This window comes from Mirounga angustirostris, unplaced genomic scaffold (genome assembly GCF_029215605.1).
Source record: "Mirounga angustirostris isolate CCGP_5_RB_7025 unplaced genomic scaffold, mMirAng1.0.hap1 SCAF_3, whole genome shotgun sequence".
NCBI lineage: Eukaryota > Metazoa > Chordata > Mammalia > Carnivora > Phocidae > Mirounga > Mirounga angustirostris.
Window position 1 is genome coordinate 136,497,549 of NW_026991711.1, and position 15,829 is coordinate 136,513,377.

At 38.5% G+C, this 15,829-nt stretch overlaps 1 long non-coding RNA gene across 2 annotated transcripts in view; it reads right to left on the reverse strand.

The window, feature by feature from the left end:
* The window catches only part of LOC123839294 (uncharacterized), a 93,191-nt gene that overhangs the window by 1,389 nt on the left and 75,973 nt on the right, over positions 1 to 15,829 (reverse strand). The gene's annotated exons all lie outside the window — the stretch shown is intronic.

A 15,829-nucleotide genomic window follows, 5' to 3' on the forward strand; every position in this document is an offset into this window, starting at 1 on the left:
AAAAACTTTTCATTTATGTGTGTTAGAAACCTTTTCTTAATGATCCTGATTAGCTAGTTAGCCATCCACCTGTCCTTTGGAATTCTGCCATCCTTTATTAATGTGTAATGACAACTGTAATACGATGGTCTTCGGATGTACCAGTGACTAAGTAGAGAAGTAAAGCGGAAAACATTTGCCCTGTAAACATAGCACCAGCCACCTTTCAGCGTCTACATGCATCATATTCACTCTGAAGTTGATTTTTCATTTTTTAATTTCACTGCAGAGCATTGTAATAGGTTCCCTGTGGAGCTAAGCCAAGATTGTAGGCAATCTACTCTGAATGTGCTTGTGATTAATCCAGGGGGAGATTTTTATACTAAAAACAAACCAGCAGCTGCTAAAATTCTAGAGAAGAAATTAAGGTCAAAGCAGTGAGTCCACAAAATTGAACTATCGATTATTGAGATTACCTGGGGGAGCTTTTGAGAGACAGAATTTTTCTCAGTCTTACTCCAGACACAGAGAATCAGATTCTCCATGGCTGGAGCCCAGAAATCTCAATTTTTAGAATGCTTCCCAGGTGAATCTGATGCCCCACCTAGTTAGGAAACCACTCTTTTAAAGTAAGTCATGATACCACATTTGCTAAAGTAAGAGAGATCTTTAGGTTTTGATTTTCACTTATTGCAAGGTCAGGCTTCTAGACTCCAGGAGAGACCAGCACTCTCAGCCCTGCTGCAAAAGCAGGAGACAAATTGACTACATGAGAACACTCAGGTAACCGAAGAATCAGAACCGTGAGTGCACAAGTATTGATGAAGAACATATATTTTATAAGAAATATCTAGACTTTGTTATCAGGAAAATTTCAACTAGGGCTTTTCAACAATTCTTTGCATTCATATGGTGATTTGTAGCTTACAAATACTTTGGTATAATATGATAACTCTATTGGGCTTTATAACAGATACAGAGCAGGTGGTATCATCCTTGTTTTGAGACTCAAAGTGTGGCCTAAAGCTGTACAGAATTGGAGTCAGGGCCTGAGCTGTCTCTGCCGATCGCTGTCAGCCGCTGAGTCTGGGAGACCGTGAAGTTAGGAGACTATGCTGTTAGTCATACCTCAGCTTTTAAGGTGACAGGGAAATATACTGAAAATAAATTTTAAAGTAAGATTCTAAATATTTAAAGAACAGCTTTACTACTTAAATGCGGGAATTTTATCTGGAAAATGCATTGGGTTGAAACACCTCATTCTCAAAAGGATTACGTAAGTTTAATAATTCTATATAAATTTGTAAATCAGAAGGGATGGAAAAGGACAGTTAGTCCAGGATCCTCATGTGAGAGGTGATAGTCCTGAGACTCAGGGTGTGTGGTTTGCCCAGGGCTTCTTAGGTAATTTGACCAAATGTCTGGAAAAAGAGATCTTTTACCCAATCTATCATTCCTTAATTATGGATTTTATGAAAAATAATAGGATATGCTAGTGGATGATTTAGATTAATTCAAGGATTGCAGTTTTTTAGCTTTAAATTACACTTTTTTGGTAATGATGAAATATTTTATAATCCTTTGAATCAATACTTTCTTTCCTAAATGAGACATTTGTACAACTGACATAAACTTGATGTTTTACTTATGAAACACTTCCCCTCTCCCCCCCAAATTACAGTTTTTCTCTGTTTATGAGTTAAGAAATGATGTTTTTAAAGCAAAAGTGAAATGTGTTCCTTCAGCTTCTTTTTAAGGTATAACAGCTTTCTTACTTTGTTATGTGGTAATGGACAGAAAATTACATACAAAAATATTGGGGGGGTAGCATTCTCCTCAATGGTTTCAAATCATTGTGCTACCTGGTAAGTTTTTAGATTCTTACACTGTTTTGTCCACCAGCATTTAGTGTGATGCCATGTAGATATAGAAGTATACAGAAGGATAAGAAGTGGATACTGAGTGACTTTTTTTAATAACCTGGGCATTTAATAAATGTGCCAACATTTTTTAAGAAGATTCGCAAAATACTCTGCCCTATCCTTAAAATGCTGGCTGGCTTTAGATGTCTTCATACTTAATAGTGATCACTTTCTTGCACTGTGAAGTTTTTACATGAAGATGTTGAAGTAGAAGTCTACCATATTATTTTATAAAATGTTTTGTGTGTGGCAATAAACTGAAAACATGGATCAACTATTATTTTGAAAATTAATTGGGTCAATTTAGGGTTTTTTAAATATAATTATATTTTTTAAATTAAAATCTCTCCCATCATCAAGGGTCAGTGTTCTACAGACACTCAAATAGTTGTACCTAGATGGCTCACACTGAGTCTCGCTGTCTTCAGTAGAGGAAATGTTTGGAACTTGGATTTCCAATGTGTATATTCTAATGGAGAAGGCAAGGCAAGAAGTAAAATTTGTATGGTTTGAGTTATCCCAGATTTTCATTATCCAAAACCCACCGACTTACTGCATAAGTGAAGATCTTCTGTGATTTTGAAAGGTTATATTAATGTGCTCTTTGAATAAGTTTTCACAATATAAGTAACTGTGGGAAAGGTCTTAATTTAACTAGCCTTACCCTCTGTACCAGTTGAAGAGTCAGAACTAAATCTAGTCAAAGATAGATTCCTGTCTTTATTCCTAAATAATGGGACATGACTACAACTTCCCATCATTGTTAAATCCAACAAGCTCCATAACAAACTCCATAGAAAAACTGGGGAAACAAACTACTAGTGTTCCTGTCCCTTTGTGGCCTCTAAATGGCTAATCAGAGAGGAAGCCAAAAATCAGTCAACCAGTTTCAGTGTGTGTCTTCAATTCCTTTGTCATAATGTAAAGTTTTAATAGATAGGTAATCAGGATTGAGCTTAGCTGGTTTGCAAACAGGGCTTTTCCTGGAGGAACATTTCATCGTATGGATTAACTTCTGACCCCAATGATTAATCTTCTTACAGCCAAGCCCAATGCTTGAAAAAAATACTATAATGAGGTGTGAAGGATTTTATATATTTCAAAAAAGAACCTACGCTGGTTTGCTTAGTTCAGGCATCCTAAAACTACTGCCCCTTTGTTTTGTTTACATGTTTGGAAAGAATTAGACAATACCATGCACTTTTTCCTGGAGACTTCATATTTCTTTAGTGATTGCTAACCATAGGATTTTAACAGGAAAAGATAAGATTGCCTGTTTTGTTTCTTTAATTTACAACGTGAACCTTAATCTGTATTTATATATATAAGAACAGTGCTTGTCACTTAGTAAACACAATATAGGTGTATATTATCATCATTCTTATTAATACTCTTTCCTCATTGGGGCCAATATTGTACATGGTTATACACAGTCCAACTGTAATTTTAAAAAGTTTTTCAGCAATGAGGTTGCATTTTAGTGGGTTTGGAATGTGTTTCTAGGTCCCTTCATTCTGATGCAAGATAGCCTGTTTTTCCTGCAGAACTTTAGACCTTTTTTCTTATCTTGCAAAAGCTGTTGTTTTTATTAGGGAATAGTGAACAGCTATCTCTTACTCTATTAAATTATAGATTTTTGAGCAAAAATATACAAGTTTCATTCCAGGAAGGTAAACCAGAGAAACTTCATTTGAATGTTACATTCATTTGGGAGTTATTTTCTGAAAGTCTAGAAGTGCACTTCCTGCAGTTGTCACATAGAATATTGTCAGGAATTCTGTAGTTTTGAATGGAAATGTTGACATCAGTTTCTAATACATTTAAAATGGTGAAAATTTCCTTTCAGAAACAGTTTATGAGGGCAGGACATTTTTAAAGTTTAACTCAAATATAAAAGGCCCCAGTATTCTTGCCATGGTTGTATACTTTGATGTCTTCCATTATAGAGTTCAAAATATAACAGTTAATAGAGTTATTATAATACTGTGTAAAAATATCTATTTGTCCAAAAACTTTAAAAAGTCCATCTGATTACATAACTGAAATAGAATGAGAGAAACCGAATGTCATTTATTTTATTCTATTACAGTATAAAAGTCATCTGATTTGGTAGGAACTATTTCTTTTCATCATTTACTCTCAATATTTCCAGTAATGCCCAGTACATAGGAGGCCCTTACAAGCGTATGTTCTGTGAATGCGTAATGAGTCATGAATTCAACATGTGCCCTTTCTCAAAATGATAGCTCACACAAAAATGAATCAGTACAATAAAGAAAACTATAGGTAGTAACCAGCACAAGAAACCTAGCAAAAGGACAAAATACAGAAGAAAAGAAGTTGAAGGAGTAGCAAAACTGCACTACTAAACCTATGGGTTTCTTTCAGAGTATCAAGCTGTAAATGAGCAAAGGCATTTCGGGTAGGTGTGGCAGCAAGTAGCCGGAGGCCGTACCTCCGGGGAGGGATACTGCCAGAGAAATCAGTGGCAAGGCCAACCAGGGAAAAAAGGCCCCAATGAACAGTATCTAGATAAAAACAAGAAGATATAACTACAAACAGATTGAAAATAATCGTAAGAATACCATTAACTTTATGATCGAAATTTTGAAAATGTAAGAGAAATGGATTCATCTAAGAGATGTTGGCAATTTAAATCAACCAATAACTACTAAGGGAATCAGTAATCCTAAGGACATCTCACCAAAAGACAATTTAAAGGTGAATTTTGGGTGCCTGGGTGGCTCAGTTGGTTAAGCGACTGCCTTAAGCTCAGGTCATGATCCTGGAGTCCCGGGATTGAGTCCCACGTCAGGCTCCCTGCTCAGGAGGGAGTCTGCTTCTCCCTCTGACCTTCCCCCTCTCATGTGCTCTCTCTCTCTCTCTCTCATTCTCGCTCTCTCAAATAAATAAATAAAATCTTTAAAAATAAATAAATAAATAAAGGTGAATTTTATCAAATTATCAAGAAGCTGGTAATTCTGATCTTAAACTTTCAGAGAATAGAAAAGAAAGAAAGCCACCTAATCAATTTCATAAAGTTTGTAAAATCTCAAAGCTAAACCTGATCATGCACAGTGTGGAAAATTAATTTATACACTAATCTTATGAACACAGAGGAAAAGTTTTCCAGTAAAATAGCAGCAAACTGACATAATAGTGTATAAAAAATAATGCATCACTAAGTGTGGCACTTCCCAGGAATCCAAAGATGTTTCAATATCCTGAAGAATTTGTGTAATTTATCATACTACAAGTTAAAATTCGGACAGAAAATACTATTTTATTATTTTGAAGTAGAATTTAGTCATAATTACAATTGCTTGACTCACTATACAGGCCACTGTTGGATGTTACAATAAACCGTGGATAGTGGTAGTCAGATGTAAGACATACCCTGGAATTGTCTGTTGGGTTGAGTCCATGTTAGCCCTGCCATGGAAAATGTAATTAGTACTATGTCCAGAGCCTCACCATTTGCCAGGTAGAAGCTCTAGCCTGGGGATTCCTCCTCCTAACTCTGGTCCGATACTTTGAAACATGGAAAAAAGAAACATCCAATGTCTTTGTATTTGGGCAAACATAAAGTTTATAAAAGGGCCTAGTGTTTTTGACAAGTACATTTGTTTGATAAACCTTAGCCTTTCTCACTCTGGAGTAGCAAATCTTCATTTTGGAGAAAAGTCTCCCTTTCATCTCAAAATCAATTAAGCTTCAGCGACCAACAGAAGCAAACAATAGGAACGATCACCAATTAGGAACCATCAGGCAATTGCTCTTTTTCTGTAGTGCACAGCTGACCTTGATCTTTGTTATTGGTCAGGGTATGTTTTCACAAAGACTTAGTTAACAAATGGAAGGTACAGTGAAGTCCTTGTAAGCAATGCTTCTCAAACATCAATGTGCACAAGAAACACCTAGGGATCTTGAGAAAGCACAGATTTCTGATTCAGCAAGTCTGAAGTGGGGTTTGAGATTCTGCATTTCGAACAAGTCTCTAGGTGATACTGATGCTGCTGGGCCATGGACCACACTTTGAATAGCAAGGGTGGGATAAACTGCTATCAGTATCCCAAAAGCCTAACTGAAGAGATTAAACCAGGTGCAGTGTAAGTGGGGAGCCAGATAGATCTGGTAATCTGATTCTAAGAGTATTAAGAAGGGCTAGGATGGATCCATTCCTGATACTCCGAATACTTGGCGGGTGTACCCATGACCTTGAGATCCAGTCTCATTAGTTAACTCTGGTAAAATCTGGGTTAAAAGGATCTTACCCAGTGGAACATGTAACTAGTGAAAGTCCTGGTTAATGCAAGGAAGTGATGCCCGTGTGTAAAGTTCATCTTCATATTCATTTCATGGGAGATTATGGGTGATGACAGCAACTTTTGGTGGATAATGATAGTTTCACTAACCTCCTTATTGTCTGCTCCAGGCAATAAGCAAAGTCTTCTGGTAGTGGGAAGCACGGGCCCAAGTGCTGGCACTGACAGCAGTGTGAGATAGACAGGACTTGGTATAGTGTGAGAAAGACAGTGACTTTCCCTGATGAACTTGCATGTGGATCTAGTCTCCAGGGTATATAGCTCTTGACAGGGCACATCAAAGATAGCTGATAAGACCTCTTATACCTGTGAAGGTAATTTTTGCAGTAATTTAGCAGATGATGCAGTAATTGAGCATAATCTAATACATGACTGTCCTGTGAGTGGGTGACTACTGAGGGTACAGTGAAGGAAAGTTAGTTTATAACCTGGCTGGAAAAGTGGGCTGTCCTTGTCACTATTAATGGGTAAAAACGTTCAAATCGATATGTGGAAAAATCCTGCTGAGGTTTTGATTGTGGCATGTTAAATCTGCACATCAATTTGAGAATTTATATCTTGACAACACTGAGTCTTTCAATCTACATATCTCAATTTACTTAGATCGTCTTTGATTCCTTTCATCAGCGTTTTGTAGCCTTCAGCATACAGATCCTGTACTTTGTTAGATTTAAATCTACGTATTTCATTTTTCAGAGCTAATAAAAATATCCTTTAAAAATCTTTTTGTTCTCTAATTTTTCATTGCTAGTACGTCCCCCTTAAAATCTCCAGTACATCACCTCAGAATAAATCATGGCTTCTGAGTTTTACTAGAGATAGCTGAATAAGATAGTTTCCCATGTATTCCTTTGGTCCTTGATGTGGTCTTCATTATTGAGTAAATGGCAACATGTCCAATCAATGTCATGCTGCCCAAAGCTGACCATGCCTGCCTTTCTAGTCCCCTCCATTTAGACTATCATTTTGACTTCACTTGGAGGGTCAGCAGTATAATTTCACTGTCCTGCCTAAGGGCTGTTGAAATTTTCTTGTCTTGTGCCACAATATGGGGTGGCCAGACCATTTCTCTAGTTCTGTCTTTAACTGGGATTATCTTGGAGCTTTATATTGATCATGTTCTTATCCAAGCATCATCAGGGGCATCGATCTCTGATGCCCTTCTGTCACTCACCTCCATAATGACAGACAGGAGATGGCTTATTAAGCAAGTATAAGGTTCAAGGTCTCAGCCCTCAGCTATTTGTAGGTGTCATGCTTGACATTTCTTGAGGCTTTTAGAGAAAAAATTTGCCTCTATGGACTCCTCTCTTTAAGAAGGAAACATGAGGGGCGCCTGGGTGGTTCAGTCGTTAAGCATCTGCCTTCGGCTCAGGTCATGATCTCAGGGTCCTGGGATCGAGCCCCACATCGGGCTCCCTGCTCTCCAGGAAGCCTGCTTCTCCCTCTCCCACTCCCCCTGCTTGTGTCCCCTCTCTGGCTGTGTCTCTCTCTGTCAAATAAATAAATAAAATCTTTAAAACTTAAAAAAAAGAGAAACATGGGCGGGGGCGCCTGGGTGGCTCAGTGGTTTAAGCATCCGACTCTTGATTTTGGCTCAGGTCATGGTCTCAGGGTTGTGAGATCAAGCCCTGCATTGGGCTCCGTTCTGGGCATGGAGCCTCCTTAAGATTTTCTCTCTCCCGGGTGCCTGGGTGGCTCAGTCGTTAAGCGTCTGCCTTCGGCTCAGGTCATGATCCCAGGATCGAGTCCCGCATCGGGCTCCCTGCTCAGCGGGAAGCCTGCTTCTCCCTCTCCCGCTCCCCCTGTTGTGTTCCTGCTCTCGCTATCTCTCTCTCTGTCAAATAAATAAAATCTTTAAAAAAAAAAAAAAAAAAAGATTTTCTCTCTCCCTCTGCCCCTCCCTCCACCCCCCTAAAAAAAAATCTAGGAAACATGGGATTGGTTGGCCCATTTAGTTACTAGCACACCTTTATTACACTTCCCAGCATCTTACTCCAGTCCATCCATTTGGTTCTGTGTCAGTCTTCTACCTATAAGTGAGGGCCACTCGGGGCACAACATAGGAGGCACAACAGGAGACACAAGACAGAAGTGAATATCATAATGCCTCCTTCTATTCTACTCTGAGCGGTCAAGGACACTGAAGGCCTTTGTGTAGGATACAGTTGCCTACAGGAGCCTCTGAGCTTAAAGATATGCATGTAGACCTACATAGACTACTCATTGGTCCACCCTCTCTATCTGAGTCAGTGCTCTGTGCTCATTAAAGCTGCACCTAATAGGTTTCCTTAGATTTTAATATTAATCTATGTCCCATTAAGGCCAATATTAACTGTTACAAAATAAAATCACCCACTTTGCTTTTCTCTAGCCAACACAGGGGTGGGATCTGTGGAATGATATTTACTACCTGTTTGAAAAGAAGTAGGTGAATATCAGCATGTAGAAATTCACTAACCACCCACTCCCCTCAAGAACGTGGTAGATGCCATAACTTGTACAGTCCAGATCACCATTCTCCCCGAACCCTATGTGCCACATTACACACACACAGTTTGTGTGACCATAAAACTCTTTACTATTATAGATAAAAATCATTGACTTCTGTGGATACCCCAAAGATGGCATCTCTGGTGCCCCTGCTTAGTCCTATGTCTAAATGGGCCAATGGTCAATCATACTTCCTGGGAATGTGGTGCCTGGGGAGGTGAATGCAGGCCAGTCTAACAACAAATGACAGATTTGAGTATACAGTCTAATTTGGAGTACATAGTCCAAATATTGATTTGCCCCAAGCAGAAATTGGGTACTGTAGCAAAACCAAGCTTTTGCCTGCATCATCTGGGAAGTAAAAGGTACAAGATCTCCTCTCTCTTAGAACTTAATCAAATTCTCAGTCAGTGTCCACAGCATCCACATGGCAAGGATGATGTAATAAATGCTTGCTATTCTTGTGGTAGCCCACCGTCTTTTGAAGGGTCTTTCTGTATCTTAGTAAACCTCCATGTTGCGAGTATTGCTCCCTTAAGTCTCCTTTGCTGCTAGAATACAGACAGTACCTTGGGTGTTGACAATTAGAAACATATGCAACGTGAAGGACAAGCTCTGTGCAGTTTCCCATATTGCTGGCGCGAGCTGTGGCACCTCTGTCTTGCTTTCAGAAGAGGGCATCGTGGTTGCAAGGTCAAGTTCCTGAATCAGAAATGGCAACAGTGCTGCTACTGGGAGATGCTGCAGTGAAGTCGAGTTCCCAGGTTTCTCAGGGGTGACAGAAGAGTCGTGATTTTTTTTCTCCCCCCCTCTTTTTTTTTTAAACTTTTTTTTTCTTGTCGAGGTGAAATTCACACAACGTAAAACCGTTTTCAAGTGCGGTTCAGTGGCACTCAGGACATTCACTATCTAGGTCGTACAACCAACACCTCTATCTAGTTCCAAAACATTTTCATCACCCCACAAGGAAACCTTGCATCCATTAAGCAGTGGTAGTTTCTTTCTCATGTTAATTTTGTAGCATGGTTTGGGATATTATTCTTGGGAACTTACCCAGGAGTTCTTTTCTACAGTGGTATAATTATGCAAGAGCAAAAATATACAAGGGTAAGTCTATAGAAACAGTTTGTGCCTAAATTAGCTCTTGGACATATTGTCTTCAAAGGAATGTTTCAAACCAGCCAGAGACTAACATCAACATGCTTATATTTTGAGTCTATTTTCAATTAACAATCCAAAATAGTAAGTGCATTGGTTTTTTATGAGTTTGGAAATAGAATCAAACAACTGTGAAAATATAGTTGGGTAAGTCGTGTCTGCAGTTCTGTCCAAAACCACCGCGGGTCACCTTCTCTCTAAGGCGCAGTTTGAACCGGTTGAGGTATAGACTTGGACATGCCTCCAGCTGTCTTGCACCCCTCCGCCTGCCTCACACCAAAACGAGATGTGCTATTGCCCCAGGGCAAGCCAGCTCTCACTGCGTGGGTGGTGCAATCACTGCAGCCCCAGGCCATCAGCCAACGCCAAGTTCCCTGTTCCTTCTGACTACAGGGATGGCATGAGATGGCAAGGGCAGGCACGTGATGGCAAATCCAAAGGGCGCTGGGAATGAGGTTGGCCAGACTCCAAGTAGAGGTTGGTCCTGTGTCTGGCATAGCAGGGCCAGCCCTAGAGGAGTAGTTTCGGCAGGAGCCCACCTCAAGCACCTGCAGGCAGCAGGGGAAAGAAGCAGTGGGTGCAGGAGGAGCAGTGAGTGAGGGAAATCTCAGTGGGGGAATAATCACTGGCAACTGACATTTGGAAGCTGTAGCTTTCATTTCAGGACAGTCCCCATATCCAGTGGATACTCACCCTCCAACGTGTTTCTTGGGCAATTATCTAGAAAAGAATATTTTTTAAAAGAGCTGTGTTCAGTGTTAGACTTCAGTTGTTCAAGCAGTATCATATGGTTTGTGGGTTTTGTAGTATAAAGCAAAGTCTGAATTAAGGATCATTAATAGTAGCCTACTTAATACGTGACTCAGCTGAGGGTGAGGCTCCTAATGCAAAATGATCAAATAAAAGGTAAATTTAAAAGTCCCATCACACTAAATTGTGCAAGTGTTTATGACTCTTTGTGCTCTTAGTCCGTCCATGGAAAACCAAATCCATAGATTTACCAGTGGCTATTTTACCACCCCCAAACTTATTTTTTATTCTTTTGAGTTTTATCTTTTCACTTACTCAATTTTCTTCTGTTTGATTAAAATCTCTACTGTTCTTCTCTATTATATGTTACTCATTTTTGTGTGAGGCACTTAAACCCTTTGAAAAAAATTAAAGTCTATTTAATTTATTATTGTTTATCTACTGAAATATATTTTTGAGTACCTACTGTATACCAGGCATAATGAAAGGCACTGGGACAAAAGGATGGCTTTTCCAGGTCACAGAATTAAATTTATCTTTCTCCAAATCATTTAATAGCCACTCAGTTGATTGGGTTTCATTTTTAGTTAGAAAATTTGGAGGGTCAGGGCACCAGGGTGGCTCAGTCGGTTAAGCATCCGACTCTTGATTTCAGCTCAGGTCATGATCTCAGGGTCCTGAGATCAAGTCCCATGTGGGGCTCTGTGCTCAGTGCAGAGTCGGCTTGTCCTTCTCCCTCTGTTCCTCCCCCCACATGCTCTCTCTCTCTCAAATAAATAAATAAATTAAATTAAATCTTTAAAAGTAAATAAATAAAAGAAAGAAAAAAGAAATTCTGGAGGCTCATAGATAATTGGATATTTTCTCTCTTTAAAAAAGATTTTACTTATTTATTTTATTTTTAAAGATTTATTTATCTGGGGGGAGGGGCAGAGGAAGAGAGAATCTCCAGCAGACACCCTGCTGAATGAGGAACCCCACAAGGCTCTTGATCCCACAATGCCTGGATATTTTCATAAATTACATTCAACTGTATAATTTTGAATTTCTATAATGAAAAATCACATAAGTACCAAACTATGGAAGGTTATTGTGACTTATTACAGCAGGCAAAACTAAAAATATCCTTGCCTTAGAATCTATGTTTTCTACAGGGGTAGAGTTCATAATGGGTGTTTTTGAGATACACTAAATGTACTTTTAATTTCAAATCAGCAGATAGCAGCACTTGATTTCAATTTGAGAGAAAGTTACAGAGGTAGTCTATGTAATGTTATGACAAGTACACTCAAAGCCTCCAGAAAATGATTCTTAAGGTGAAAACTTAACACATTCAAATTGAAGATACTCTGTTCTGTTTTAGAAGGGGGAACATAGAGGTACTTTGGTCAAGTACCTTTAATTTAACATGGTAAAAGATACCTTTTACTACTCTTCAGTGTAAACAACTGGACTTTTTCCTGTTAAGGAGCATATAAAGCACAATCTGAAATTTTATTTACTATAATGGAAAGAAAATTTTATGTTTTTCTCTGATTAACTTTTCTCAGGTGGATTCTAAATAACATGAATTTGATTTACTGCAATTTGCAATATGACTGCTGCAGGCACGAAATTATCCACTGAACTCTTTAAAATAAAGACCACACAGAAGAGGTTCTTCCAAACAACCCAAAGAAGTAAAAGGAAACATTCCTGTGTACTAGGTTTATAAAACGAGTATATGCATATTCTTAAATGCTCAGCATCATTGGAAGGCATGGCTATTCTACTGTTCATGTTTATGGTATTATCTCCAAAGGAAACTGAATTATCCATTCAACAAATGTGCTAGGCCCTGTGCTAAATACACAGCTTCCTGACATTGAGTACAAGTTGCCATAGACATTCACTTTCAATTTCCAGCTGAACGATCTCTTGTCCAGCTATACTTTTATTATGATTTCTGTAATATACTATTTCAGGCTTAGGTCCATTCAACAGCGGCTCTGTTTTGTTTTTAATCGTATATTATTTATTTATTTTCTTTAAAATTTTTTTTCCATTTTTAAAATTTAAATTCAATTAATTAACATATAATGTATTATGGGTTCAGAGGTAGAGGTCAGTGATTCATCAGTCTTGTATAATACTCAGTGCTTATCACATCGCATGCCCTCCTTAATGTCTATATTTATTTATTTTCAAAGTAAGCTCCACAGCAAGTGTGGAGCCCAGTGCGGGGCTCGATCTCATGACCCTGAGATCAAGACCTCAGCTGAGATCAAGAGTCAGACGCTTAACCCACTGAGCCATCCAGGTGCCCCAATAGTGGCTCTTCTTGATTTGCCTTCCCTGAAATGGGTCTACTATGTCACTGATTAGTTGCCCCTTTTGTTCCATAGTTATCATTTGACAGAAAAATAGGCATCCAGTGTGTTCAGGCATCCCATCCCCAGCCCTGTGAGGCCCCCTTCAGAGCCCTGAGCACCAGGCACACAACACCTCCGTGGGGGTCCCAGCACCAGCCACGTGTGCTCCTTGTTGCACCAAGGGTTTTGTAGCCTCACATCTTTCCTTTTGTTCTCCAGCCTTGGATGGGACTGAAAAATTACTTTCTTGAAGGCATTAATCTTTGGGCCACCTCACAATGGCCTTGTTTTTCTTTCAGTTTTCTGTCATCTGTGTAATCAATTCCCCACATTAAATCTCCTCCTATTTGAAATACGTAATTTCCGTCTTCATTATTCTCTCTGACCAATACAGCTGTAAAAATAGCAAACATGTATCTTAAGCATTATTTCAACAGCAGAGGAAGGTTTTTATTTCTTAGGCTCCATGTTTGATTTCAAGTGAAATACTCGATAGGATCTTGGGGTTTGGGTGGCAAAAAATTGAATCATTTACTTTTAATAATTTAAAAACAGGGCCAAGAAAATCAGAGATTTAGGGTGGAAGAAGGAAAAGCAAATAAACCCCAACATTGCATTCAGCACTTCTTTGGATTCATGATTCCAAATGTTTGGTTCATGTCCATTTAACAAGTTAAATCCTGAGTATCAAATACTTTACATTCTATAAATGTAAATGTAAAATCAAATTACTGCTCAGATCTTCACATTATATGTGGCCCTCTCATTGAGTGTTTTCCTCTCTCCCTTCAAAATAGCCAAAAAGGGGGAAGTGGAAGATACAAGCTTCCAGTTATGGAATGAATAAGTCATGGGAATAGAAGGCACAGCATAAGGAATACAGTCAATGATATTGTAATAGTGATGTAACAGAACAGATGGCAGCTACACTTGTGAATATAGCATAATCTATAAACTTGTCAAATCACTAAGTTGTATACCTGAAACTAATGTAACATTGTATATCAACTATACTAAGAAAAAAATAGCCAAAAGGAGAATCACAAAATACCAAAACTCAACCAGGATGAACTAGATAATTAATCTGCATTGTCCTTTAACCATTACAGAAATGGAATATGTAATTTAAAAGTTTACAAAAAAGAATCTCCAGGCCCAGATAGTTTTGCTAGAGAATCCTACCAAACGTCAAGAAAAGTCAACATCAGTTTTATACAATCTTTTAAAAAAAAAATAGAAGAGCAGGGAACTCATTTTATAAGGCTTGGATTACTCTGATACCAGAACCAGACAAACAGTACAAAAAAAGAAAACTAAAGACCAATACCTCTCAAGAACTCAGATACAAAAATTCAACACAATATTAACAAATCTAATCCAACAATGTGCATAAAGAAGTACATAACATGAAGTATATACCATATCAAGTGGGATTTATTCCAACATGTAAGACTGGCTCAACATTTAAAAAATCAACATGATCCACTGTATAAGCAGACTAAAGAAGAAAAATCATATAATAATGTCAACTGACACAGAAAAAGCATTTGACAAAATCCATTCACATTCAAAATAGCCAGCGTCCCTACTTGGGATCTGATAGTGTTGACTCCACACTTAGGCAATTTTACCCATCCTTAATGCTCCCCTATGTAAAAACAATGCTTTCATATCTTATTTTGTGAAGTAAGAGGTTGGATTTTGAAAGAAATACATGGGTGAAAATTGTATAAATCAAACACAGATTTACTGCATCATAATTTTCCAAGCTGCAATTTAAAAATATCCTAAGAAAACAGTACTTTTCTGAATAAATAATGTGGTTGGAAAGTTCATAATTATTCCTATGGTATACACTTTGTTGGAGCTAATAAGTACAATAATATTTCTGTTTCCAAGATCCACCATTACACATTAACATTTGAATGAATACATTCATTATATGGCCAGGATAGCAATTTCCAGTTCCAGTACTAATGTACTTTCTGGCTAAAGTTGGAATTCTTAAGAGCAATTAACTAATTCATGAATTAATATTGCTTAGATATCAACCCTCTAGAACTAAATGAGATGATGTATGTAAAATGCTTAGCACATTTCCTGCCGTATAGTAAGTACATAATAAATGACGGGCATTAGTATCAGTACTGTAAACTAATGATGTCATGAAGTTTTCTACATTGATTACAGCCGTAGGTAAATTTTTTCTTTAAAAAATGTAAAGCATTTTCAAGCTATGGATAAGTTTCTCAAATGCAACATCCCATACACCAGGAACACTTTTATGCTTTTGTAAATCCGATTAACTCTGTCAATTAGAAGTTTGACTAGAAAGTAGATTTTCTCCATAGTGGATGGACTTCAGCATATACAGGCTGCGTGTGCATGTCAGTGAAAACACATACTGCCAGGCAGTGCTTTAATTAAAGCGTTTGCTACAGAGAAGTTGTGTCATTTGGGTTCTGTGCAACACAGATGCTGAGACAGAGTTACAAAGGCAAAGGTCTAGTGAGGGTTACCTAGAACAAAATTTAGAGATGAACTGGGGAGGAAGCAATATGGGACAGGAAGAACCTTTGACCATGATGCAGGCCTGACAGTCTTGATTAAAATAAGGGGCTGGCTAGGAGCAAAGATTGACCATGAGGACCCCCACTCAGGGCAGAAATGGCTGGTACCCTCTCCACACTCAGTCATTCACTGTGTGTGTGTGGCGGGGAGTGGGGGGGGGGGGCCTACCGGGGAAAGGCGGCCTTAACTTAAAAAAGTGAAGCCGAGCCAGAAGGTACCAACAGATGGAGCATGTGGGCTAACTGCATCCTTTACAGCTAGCCAGGAAGTCGCTGGGGGA